This window comes from Bubalus kerabau, chromosome 2 (genome assembly GCF_029407905.1).
Source record: "Bubalus kerabau isolate K-KA32 ecotype Philippines breed swamp buffalo chromosome 2, PCC_UOA_SB_1v2, whole genome shotgun sequence".
Lineage (NCBI taxonomy): Eukaryota > Metazoa > Chordata > Mammalia > Artiodactyla > Bovidae > Bubalus > Bubalus kerabau.
In genome coordinates this window covers 194,300,027-194,311,822 of record NC_073625.1, presented here as the reverse complement: position 1 = coordinate 194,311,822, position 11,796 = coordinate 194,300,027, and the positions used below count along the sequence as shown (strand labels likewise).

Below are 11,796 nucleotides of genomic sequence, written 5' to 3'. Positions count from 1 at the left end.
CATCACTATTAGTCAGATGGCAGGTTAGAAGAAGATATTTGAGACATCTAAAACTGAAAGGCTTATGTAGGGTAATCGAGGAATTCCTACACACTAGCATGAAAAAGTCAAAGGAATTAAGAAAAACGCATATAATAAATCAATCCAGAGGAGGAGAGAACTGAATAACAAGTATATGAATAAACATTCCAATCGTTAGGGAGCTGAGAAATGAAAGTTAAGAGACCAATGAGAAACTATTTTCTAGGTAGCAGACTGGCAAGACAGGGCAGCTGAGTGGTGCGTTGCAGGTTGGGCTTTCCAGGAGCAGACAGTGAGACAGATCAAGGCCTGAGACGGGTGTGGGGAGGATGCAGAACTGGGCAGAGGATGCTGAGATGTGATGCAGCTAGGTCAGAGTTTTGGTTCATCAGCCAGGGGCTCTGGAGTGGAAATTACCCTTCAGAGTTGCTGACCTCTGGCTGAAATAGCTGGCCGGCTTCCTTGAAAAGGTAAGACCTGTGGCTAGGCATTTATCTGTATATGGCCTTGGTCAGATAATCAACCCCAAGAGGCTAGAGGCCACCTGTTCTGCAACTGAGGAGGACCCTGGAGGGCGCTGATGGCTGAAAGTCTACTATGGACCACACTCCCTGCATCCTTGAAGAAGGATCTGAGCAGATAGCTTTGCATCTGTTATAGGCGTGTGTGTATGTCCACGCGCATGTACTATGCTCAACCACTTTTCATAGTGAAGACTAAGAAACCACTTTTAAAAGTAGTAGTCCTTGGGTTAAGTAGGTGTGTTTTGTCTATTCCAAAAATTCCACATCTGGTGACACATATCAGAGAAATTCTCCTAAGAGTATTATGCAAAAAGATACCCATCATAGCATTGTCTGCGCTGGAGTTGAACACATCTGAGGTGTTTGTTACTTGGGGAATGTGTCAATAAATCTAGGAATATTATGCAGATGCCAACCTAGGCATAAACACATCAGAATGAATAGGCTTTACAGACATGGAGTTGAGTAAAGAAATTAAGAACAAAATGCAACTTTCCTACATTACCATGTATATAAATTGAAACTGTTTCATTCTCTAGGGTACATACAAATTCAAGAATACTAGGCAAATACAGTGCGGTTAAAAAAACACAAAAAAAAGCCCCCAAACAAAAGCAAATACAATAGGGTGACTGCCTGTGTTGGGAGAGAGAAAAGGTTATGGAAATGGAAATGAAATCAGTCAGTCAGTTGTCAATCGGTCCATCATCAGTCCATCACAAGCTAATGATGAGAACGTGCCAATAAGTGACGGCACGCCATTAACTAGGAGTGTTATTAAGTCAACCCTGTGCGTCTGAAGCTCAAAGGGGTAAACTAAAGCAAACAGAGGGCCTCTTTCCTGACGTGTGTGTACATCTTGGGTGTGTGCCTGAATCTGCCACCGATGCCAGGACCATCTGGTCATGACTGTCATCATGTAGCCCCTCTTTGTCACAACTCTAGGCCACTTCAGTTTGTTGGCCTGCTCACCACAAAGACTCATGGGAAGTCCTGGGCCTTTCTGTGCCTTGTGGCTCAGGAAGTGAGGTCTGGGGTGAGAACTGCTGCAGGGCCTCCAGACCCTACTCTGCCATCTTTGCTCTCCTGGGATTCCCTCCTATTGCCTTTGGGCATCCTACCAAAAGGGATTCTGGGCATCCTTCACCCAGAATTCCAGATAAGAATTGAGACACAGTGACCCTCTCTTCTTTGGGGTTCCCCCAAAATAACTGACATTTTATTTTATCTCTCTTAGTTCAAGACCGTTTGGGTAGAAGCTGGGATTTTTCAGAACCTGGGCAGCACTTTAACTCTGGCCTCATCTCCTGGGACTGCCTCCAAGTTCCTCATGGCAAGTCTGGAGCAAACACATTTATCTTTCAGGTGACAGGAACCAGCATCCTTCTTGTCTTCTGAACTCTTCGCCCTTCACTCCTCCTGGTGCCCCGTGGATAGAGGACCTGAACTGTTCGGAAATATTTCAAGGGTTCTATTTGTATTTAAAGGTAATACATGCACTGAGACAAATTTGAAAGCAGGTGGCGCTAGTGGTAAAGAACCCGCCTGCCAATGCAGGAGATGTAAGAGACATGGGTTCAATCCCTAGGTCGGGAAGATCCGCTGGAGGAGGGCATGGGAGCCCACTCCAGTATTCGTGCCTGGAGAATCCCATGGAGAGAGGAGCCTGGTGGGCTACAGTCCATGGGGTCACAAAGAGTAGGAGAAGATTGACTTAGCATGCAGGCACACAAAGAACAAGAAAATAAACAGATACATAAAATGTCAACATCCAAAAGACCACTGTCAGAATTTGGGGGCAGTTATCTTTTAGTCTTCATTCTGTAACTTACTTATACACTTGTTGGAAATCTTGTTTATATACTTGAAAGTATAGTATATATGACTTAGTGTATATGTAACATGACCAACCTAGACAGCATATTAAAAAGCAGAGACATTACTTCATTGACAAAGGTCCGTATAGTCAAAGTTATGATTTTTCCAGTAGTCATGTATGAATGTGAGAGTTGGACAATAGCTGAGTGCTGAAGAACTGATGCTTTTGAACTGTGGTGTTGGAGAAGACTCTTCAGAATCCCTTGGACTGCTATGAGGTCAAACCAGTCAATCCTAAGGGAAATCAGCCCTGAATAGTCATTGGAAAGACAGATACTAAAGCTGAAACCCCAATACTTGGGCCACCTGATGCAAAGAACTGACTCATTGGAAAAGACCCTGATGCTGGGAAAGATTGAAGGCAGGATAAGAAGGGGACAACAGAGGATGAGATGGTTGGATGGCATCACTGACTCAATGGACATGAGTGTGAGCAAGTTGTGGGAGTTGATGATGGACAGGGAAGCCTGGTGTGCTGTAGTCCGTGGAGTTGCAAAGAGTCAGACATGACTGAGTGACTGGACTGCACTGAACTGAACATATCAAAGCATTTTTTTCTGTGGCTGAAATGTACTTTACCGCATCATGCTCCTCCTGTTAGAAAATTGGTTGGCTCCTTTGTTTTCAGCCATAAGAGCAACAGAGTAATGGACATCCTTGGTCATGGTGCCTTTTTTGATTTCCAGATTATTTCCTTAGACTGAGAAGTAAAATCATTGGGTCAAAGGGTAGAAACATTTTTAAGGCTTTTTATCTATTTTCCTAAATGACGTTTCTGAAAGGTTAAGTCAGTTCATCTGAATATATATGCGGTTTCTATGCAGATGGGACCGTTTAACCCAGCATCACTAGTATATGCCAAACAGCTTAGTTGCTACCTGAAAGGATTATGAAAATGCTGAACTTGAAAGTCTCCAGAATTAAGAAGTAAAAGTGTCCATGTCATCATAGATTGATCTCTCCCTAAGTTTACTATTTTGGGGACAGTGACACTGTCGGAAGATTGACAGTCTTCTCGATTCCATTTGTTCTGTGGCTGTGCCTTGGTGACCAGCCAGCTTGGCAGTAAGTTGGCAATGTTTAATAAGATTGTCTTCCATGATTGAAACAAATGACTCTCTTTTTGTCATCAGAAATGGAACCTTTATGCATTTGTTTCAGTAATACAAGATCTGACATCATTAATAATCCAGGCTTGCGACTTGCGCTTGTTGAATACAATAGATGAATGAAAAATTTAATTTTTTAGTAGATCATAAAAGATGTGCCAATAGATCAAAGATAATTTAGGCAGAGTACCTCGGATGCATGAGACAGTCCGTTGTCTCTACTTTTTGTTAGGCTGGCACGTATGTGCAGATATCATTCTTTGTGAGTCCTCTCAATGCCATAGTGTCATATTCAAAGACACAGCTGGTCTTACTGCTCCGACTTCCTCTTCCATCACTCTCTACCATGGTCTTGCTTCACCAACCAAGTCAGTCTGTGTGACGCCCCCAAGCATGAATGGCCAGTCTCACCTTCATGGTTTTTCTCTTCTGTAACTCCCGTGAGGGAAGCCTGTATGTTTCAAATTTGTTGCCATATGTGCCTAGTCGCTCAGTTGTGCCCAGCTGTTTGCGGGCCCATGGACCATAGCCCGCCAGGCTCCTCTGCTCATGGAATTTCCCAAGCAAGAATACTGGAGTGGGGTTCCATTTCTTCCTCTAGGAGATCTTCCCAACTCAGGAATCGAACCCTTGTCTCTGTGTCTCCTGCACTGGCAGGCAGATTTTTTCCTTACCACTAGTACCACTTGGGATGTGTGTGTGTTTCAAATTTGTTGGCTTAAAAGCTTGGCAAATCAAGAAATGAAAAAAGAAAAAGGTTTGTGTTATGATCCTATGATCCTGTGCATTTTTCAAGCCTCTGTTGTTACCTACCTATGAGCCATTGCTTTCTTTTTCTTAAATTTATTCTAGACATATGCTCAGGGGAGGTGAGTTTCAGGAATGGACCTTGATTAGTTCCTGCAATCTTAGTAATTCCATTTCCTCTTGCTAATGAGAAACTTAAGGGTGGGTTTGTTCATTAGTTCTGCCTGAGAAAGCACAAAGGCAAGTGATTGTAGGGACAATTTTGCTCCCCATTTTTTTTTCTAAAATGCAATAAATATCCACAAATCAATCAATATGATACATCATATTAACAAATGGAGGGATAAAAATAGATGTGGAAATTTTTTGGCAATATTCAACATCTATTTATGACAAAAGCTCTCTAGGAAGCGGGCACAGAGGGAACATTGCTTGTGTCTGTCGCTGATGAGTGAAGCTTGTCCTGAGGCTAGGGCAAGCTCGCTGGTGGGAAGGGCCAGGGATTCTGGGTCTGGTGCTTGTCTACTGGTGGGTGGAGCTGGGACCTGGAGGGGTCTCTTGCTGCAGGGTACTGGGGGCCCTGGGTCTCGGGACTGGGCACTGGTGTCTGAGGCCAGGTTCTGGGCTCTCTGGTAGGCAAGGTGAAGTCCAGGGGCGTCTGTGGGCTCAGCCTCTCTGCTTGTGGGTGGGCTGTATTCTTACCCAGTTAGTTACTTGGCTTGAGATGTCCCAGTACTGGTCCCTACAGGCAGTTGGGTGGACATGCGGCTGGGTCCCGAGGTTAATAAGCTGGAGGGTGGATTCCGCAATGGTGGCTGCCAGCACCAGGGTCCACATGGTGGAGTAAACTCCCTCAGAATGTCTGCTCCCAGTGTCTGTGTTCCCAAGGTGAGCTCCAGTTGCCTCCTGCCTCTCCAGGAGACTTTCTGAGATCATCAGGTAGGTCTCATTGCGGCTCCTTTCAAATCTCTGCTTCTGCCCTGGAATGTAGGATTTTGTGTGCATCCTTTAGAGTGGAGTCTCTATTTCCCTCAGCCTCCTGGGACTCCTGAGAGTAAGCCCTGCTGGCTTTCAGGGCCAAATGTCTTTGGGGGCGTATCTTTTAAGCACAGGGCCCCTGGGCTGGCGAGCCTGATACAGGGCTCAGACCGCTCGCTTTTTCGGGAGAACCTCTGTGATGTAATGTATTCTTTTGTGAGTCATCGCCTGAGAGTATGGGGTTTGCCTATACTGTGACTCTCCCCTCCCGTCAGTCTTGCTGTGGTTCCTTCTTGATATCTTTAGGTGTAGATCTTTACTAGCAGCGACGCCAAAAATTTGGCCTCTGTGCACTGTTGCCAAATAGAATCCCAGAGACAAGAGTTTTGGGTGAAATAGGAAAGGAGAGCTTTACTGCTTTGCCAGGGACACAGGACACTCCTGCCTCAAAAACTCTGTGTCCCAGCCCAGGGGATTTGCTGAGGAGTTTTACAGGAGTGGTTCAAGGGTGGAGTTGCCGACACAGATCAGGGTGTGTGCAGGGCATGGAGACCATGGTGGCCAGGCTGAACAGTCTCTTTTTGCCAATCACAGAGTTACCTTCAGGGGCCTGTTAGAGGTGCAAATCCCCATGCCCGTTGTAGATTTGGGTTCAGAGATTTTTAACCACCCCCTCTCCCCCACCCCCACTGCCACCTCCTGTAAGTTTTTATAATCAAGCAAGGTTGGGAAACACTGACACACATGAGATCTTGGCAACTGGTGAGCAATTTCATCATCACCACCACCAACAACAGAAAGAATTGAGGACTTGAAGGACTTGAGCTCCCCGAGAAAGAGAATCTGGAGAAGTTGTAGAGAATCCAGGCGCAAGTCTTAGAAGATGTCATGTCAATGGGAGGAGCAGAGGGGAGAAAAGGGGCTCAAGGAGTGACCACAGAGAATATACAGCTTTCAGCATACCTGCCATCCAATTTCAGTCTTTAAAAATTAAATTCAGTTTTATGCTTATTTATTTTAAATTAGTAATAATCATGACTATTATTTGGCCACTTCATTTATACTGGACAGCAGGCTAAGCACTTTCATTTATTTTTTTTAATCTTCTCAACCTTCGAGGTAGTATCTCCAGTCCCACACAATAGAGAAGCAAACTAAGGCTCAGAGAGGTTCAGTAATTTGCACAGTCACCCAGCTGAAACCTGGATGAACTGGACAGAAAATAAGGAAGGAAGGAAGTGTTAGTTGCCCAGTTGTGCCTGACTCTTTGCGACCCCATGGACTGCAGCCCACCAGGCTCTTCTGCCCATGAGATTTTCTAGGCAAGGATACTGGAATGGGTTGCTATTTCCTTCTCCAGGGGATCTTCCTGACCCATGGATCAAACCAGGATCTCCTGCACTGCAGGCAGATTCTTTGCCGACTGAGCTATAAGGAAAAGCCCGTGACAGTTAACCCGGCTAACTCTAAAGATGATGATTTTAAGCATGGCCTTGGACACGCTGCATAATGTGCTACTGCTACGTAGAGTGAACTTGATTTTTCCTGTTGAGCTTGTTCTTGTTTCTGCAGGACCAGAGAAGGGCCAAGAATGGAAACGTTTAAGTCCTAAGAGAAATACCAGTCCAGTCCATTCCAGAAGTCCTTCAGTCTGTCTATAATATGTGTTTTTTCTGTAAAACAAGCTCAGTAAGGAGCTGGTCATCCTCTGAACCTCTACGTTTCCCTTCACACTTGTTGTTATCCCTGCTGCTGCTGCTAAGTCGCTTCAGTCGTGTCCGACTCTGTGTGACCCCATAGACGGCAGCTCACCAGGCTCCCTGGTCTCTGGGATTCTCCAAGCAAGAACACTGGAGTGGGTTGCCATTTCCTTTTCCAATGCATGAAAGTGAAAGTGAAAGTCACTCAGTCGTGTCCGACCTCCTCATTTTCTCCTTTCCTCCTCCTCCTTCTCTTCCTTAGGGCTTAAATTTTCCCCTTCTTGACATGTCGTCTCTCCTAGATTTTGTTGATTGCAGGAATGATTGATGATGCATTTAGGGGGAAGTTGGTGCCTCCCTTAGGCCTGAAGGGGTAGGGGAGGAAGGGTGTATGTGGGGGAGAGAGGCCCCTGACAGGGTTGTGATTACAGGTAGAGAAGAGCAGCAATTGCAATATGGCTGCACAGAAGGGTTAAATACTCTGGACAAAAACCTCCACGGTGCCCCGGCTAAGAGAAATAAGCATTTCAGCTGTATTTCGCTATACTTAAAAGAGTGTCTTGGTTGGGTCATGTCTATAGTGGCAGTCATGTGGTTTTTAAGGCATGAGTAATTTATAAATCTATTCTCGGTTTTGAAATAAACAAACAAGCAAATATGTCAGCTATTCTTTCTAGAAGCAGGTCACATTTTTCCTTTCTATAAATGGCGGCCTTGGATGACTACAAGCCAGGGAAATCCTTAGGATACGCTCACATTCTCAGGCTACCTATTTTTCTCTATCCTTTAGCACAGGCTCTCCATAAACAGAAAAAAGAAATATTGATCTCTTCCTTCAAAGTCATACATTTTAATATAGTTTAGCATACCAAGTTGTCAGGATTTGATCTCTTGGGTCATAGTTCAAACTCCTTCTAATCCTGTTGTCCATATTTCTAAATTTCTTGGGAAGTTTCAAGCACAAGCCAATCAGTGTCAATAAGAAAAAATAACAGCGTTATACTCTGTGCAGAGTCTGACGGCTTTCTGGATGGTCTCTTTCCATGGCATGAAGGTGCTTGTTTTTGTTATTTCATTAGGTAATCTTTTCCTGACCTCCTGTTTCAGAGGTTACAAGTGAGTAAAAATTGAAGTCCTTGTTAACTTCTGAGGAAAGGAGATATCTCCTTACCCAAAAGATCACCCTCCATCTCCACATGGTGGTTTGGTCAAACCCTAGTTTACATGTTTCTGTGAAAATATTTTTAGATATAATTGACATCTACAATCAGTTGATTTTAATAAAGCATATTACCTTCTATAATGTGGATGAAAGTGTTAGTTGCTCAGTTGGGTCTGATTCTTGGCAACCCCATGGACTTTAGCCCGCCAGGCTCCTCTGCCCATTGGATTATTCAGGCAAGAATACTGGAGTGGGTTGCCAGTCCCTTCTCGAGGGGATCTTCCTGACCCAGGGATTGAACCTGGGTCTCTCTCATTGTAGGCAGATTATTTACTGTCTGAGCCACCAGGAAAGCCCCATAATGTGGATGGGCTTCACCCAATCATTTGAAAGCTTTAAAAACAAAGATTGAAGTTCCCCAAAGAAGCAGCAATTCTGCCTCTAGGTTGCAACATAGAAATTCAGCCCCATTTTCCTCCATCAGACTCAAGATGGCAACACAAATTCTTAACTGAATCTTCAGTCTGCCAACTTATCTTCCAGATTTTGGACTACCTAGTCGTTAAATTATTTTTGTTTAAAAAATATTTTTATTGGAGTGTAGTGGATTTACAATGTTGCATTAGTTTCAGATGTATAGCAGAGTGAATCAGTTACACACACACACACACACACACACATCTACTCTCTCTCTCTCTCTTTTTTTAAGATTGTTTTCCCATATAGGCCCTTAGAGAGCATTAGGTAAACTTCCCTGTGCTATACAGCAGGTTCTTATTAGTTATTTATGAGGATGAGTTTACGGAATACCCTTATGCCTTCCAAGTAGGGAAGAGGCATGATAGGATTTCAATTTGTATAAAGAAAAAAAAAATCTGTGTAGAAATGGGGGGAGCTTGGGTTGTTGGAAGGTGGTGGGGCAAGATCAAAGAGCCAGGCTAATAAGGTGACTGTTAAACCACATCCAGCAAGAAATGATGAAAGCCCAAACTAAAGCCATGACTGGGGTGTGGGAGGAGAGATATGTTTCTGAGATGTGGTAACAGTTTTGCCAGAAGCGTTCTGTTATCCGACTTGGTTGGCAAGATAGATGATCACCAACACAAACAATGAAAGAGGAGAACAGGCTGGTGGGTGGTGCGGAGGTCAGCTTGGTGCAGCAGCCTATGGGCGTCCAAGTGGCGGGGGCTGGAGTGGGAAGGCACAAACCTGCAGGTCAGGAAGAAGAGATGGAGAGCAGTAATTAATATCAGCGGGAGGGAGAGGCTGCCAGGAACAACTGCAGAGGATGAGAAAATAAGAGAATCAGGGTTGAACCTACTATTCAAACTTCTATGAATGTTCAGAATAGTTTACCATTGAGAAAAATTTCAAATTAAGAAAAGAGCAGATGAAGGAAGAAGGATCTTTCATGGATAAAGATTCACCAACCAAGGATCTGGGAATTCACGAGTTCGCACAGTGAGAATGTTGTATGAATGGTGGTTCATGGCCACAGGGGATAGAGAAAAAGACAGACAGACGTGTTTCCATTGGATTTGGAAATTAACAGGGCCTTGCTGACTTCAGCCAGTGCGGTTTCAGAGGGTGCTGTTGGTGGCTCCCAAGGAGGGGAGAAGAAGAGACAAGTGCAAACTATTCCTTCAAGAAATTGCACCGGGAAGGCAGAGAGAGACAGAGAGAAGTAGCTAGAGAGGAACTCAGAAGTCCAGATCCAGAGAATTGTGGCTCTTTTGTTAAGGCGAGCAAAGCTAGAATATGTTGTCAGGATGAGGGCAGAGTCAGGAGGAAAGGCGAGGTTCCAGACATCTGGGATGATACCAAGGAGAAGCCCTGGAGGAGGTGGAGAGGGTGTAAACCAGGATCCCAGGTTCCCAAGTCAGAGGCAGAGCCAGTCCTGGTGATGAACGTCTCAGGTGTGTTTTGCAGAAGAGGCTGGAATGCTCATGCGTGGACACCTATGACCCGAACACAGGAACCCGAGTATCCGGTGAGTGTGGGAGGCGAGTGAGGAGAAGGCAGAAAACACTGAGGAAAGTTGGAGGGCAACATGAGCTGAAGGCCTTAGACTCAAGATGCCTGAAAGCCTGAAAGCAGCAGGCAGAGGCCAAGCCAGGCCCAGCTCCTGTCTGTTCAGACAGCCCTCCGGTGGGTGTGGGAGTGGCCACTACCCCACCAACAGGCACACAAGGGATACAGACAGAACCAGGTTGTGAATGAAAGCTGTTGACTCAGTCACAGCCAGTGCCGTTTTGGTCTGTGTTTACCTGCAAGTGAGTGTTTCAGAGGGTGCGGCCAAAACGGCAGAGGGTCACATTAGCCAAAAAGATAGCAGATGAAGAAACATGATTATAGTTACTTGTGATGAGTCTGTTTTAAACTTACACTGTCTACGATGATCATTTACATATTGCAAATAACTCTGCTTGTGTTTTGTAATTCTCCTTTCTCACTTGGGAGATGGAGGTTGTTCTTTTATTATTATTATTAGTTTTTATTGGAGTACAGTTGCTTTAGAGTGTTGTGTTTGTTTCTGCTGTACAGGGAAGTGAATCAGTTATTGTTGTTTTAGTCGCTAAGTCAGGTCTGACCCCATGGACTGTAGCCCACCAGGTTCCTCTGTCCATGGGATTTCCCAGGCGTGAATACTGGAGTGGGTTGCCATTTCCTTCTGCAGATTTCCCTGACCCAGGGATCAAATCTGCGTCTCCTGCATTGGCAGGCGGGTTCTTAACTGCTGAACCATTTGTATATACGTACATTTCCTCTGTTTTGGATTTTCTTCCATTTGAGGTCACCGTAGAGCAAAGAATTCTCTGTGGATGCTATTCTTTTGGGCCTTCCTCAAGGTGTCAGGTTTCATAAGAAGGAAAGCAGTGAACTTTGACAAGAGAAATGTAAATGGCATCATGACTCATGATTTCACTATTCTTGGTACCTAGTGCAGATATTTGCCTACTGTTCATCTGAAATATCACCATAACATTGTTCAAAATGCGGAACTTACTATTAAAATGGGCCTTTTAACATCCCACGTGAGCTTAGTTAGCAAACAATTATGACAATCTTATTTATACATATAAATGAGTGCATATGATATTTTATCATATACTATACTATACAATGTTATATTATATTGTATTTTGTTTTGAAGTTAAGGGTAGTATTCTAGTGAAGTCCATTGTAGTCACAGTGGCTGATGTGTATATATATATATATTTAAACCTATATCTATCGATTTCTCCATTGATAGCTTCAGTTTTTATGTTAGGAGGAAAGAAATACCCTGAAAAGTATTTTAAATTCTTCTGCGGTAACATCCTCAGACTTACCAAAGCTAAATTGTTTTGAACTCTGTAATTTTGAAATGAAAGTTCGGGTAAAAGTTCATTTGCAAATAGTTGAATGCAATCACTCAGCCAGAATTTTTACTTAAATTATAAGACTATGTTGCTTGCAGAGATCTTGAAAGACCAAGAAATGACATAAAATTTATGATATAATTTTCTAAATGACCAGCCATCGCTTCTTTAAGAAATGCTATCTTCATTTGTAACTCTCAGGATACCCTGAAATTTATAATACAAATAAGATTTCTGTGGTATTGAGTCCGCAACCCACACATAACAGCCCAGTATATCTTCATTAACAAGAAACATTTCTATTGATTTCATTTT

The 11,796-nt window shown here is 43.9% G+C and overlaps 1 long non-coding RNA gene across 1 annotated transcript; it reads right to left on the bottom strand.

Annotated features, from left to right (window-relative positions):
- Nucleotides 1-1,858: 1,858 nt before the first annotated feature.
- On the bottom strand, nt 1,859-7,339 carry LOC129645039 (uncharacterized). Its single transcript, XR_008711129.1, has 3 exons — nt 7,178-7,339; nt 4,982-5,259; nt 1,859-1,992 (listed from the first exon to the last, which is right to left on the bottom strand). It is a non-coding gene; the product is annotated as an uncharacterized LOC129645039 (long non-coding RNA).
- Nucleotides 7,340-11,796: the final 4,457 nt, after the last annotated feature.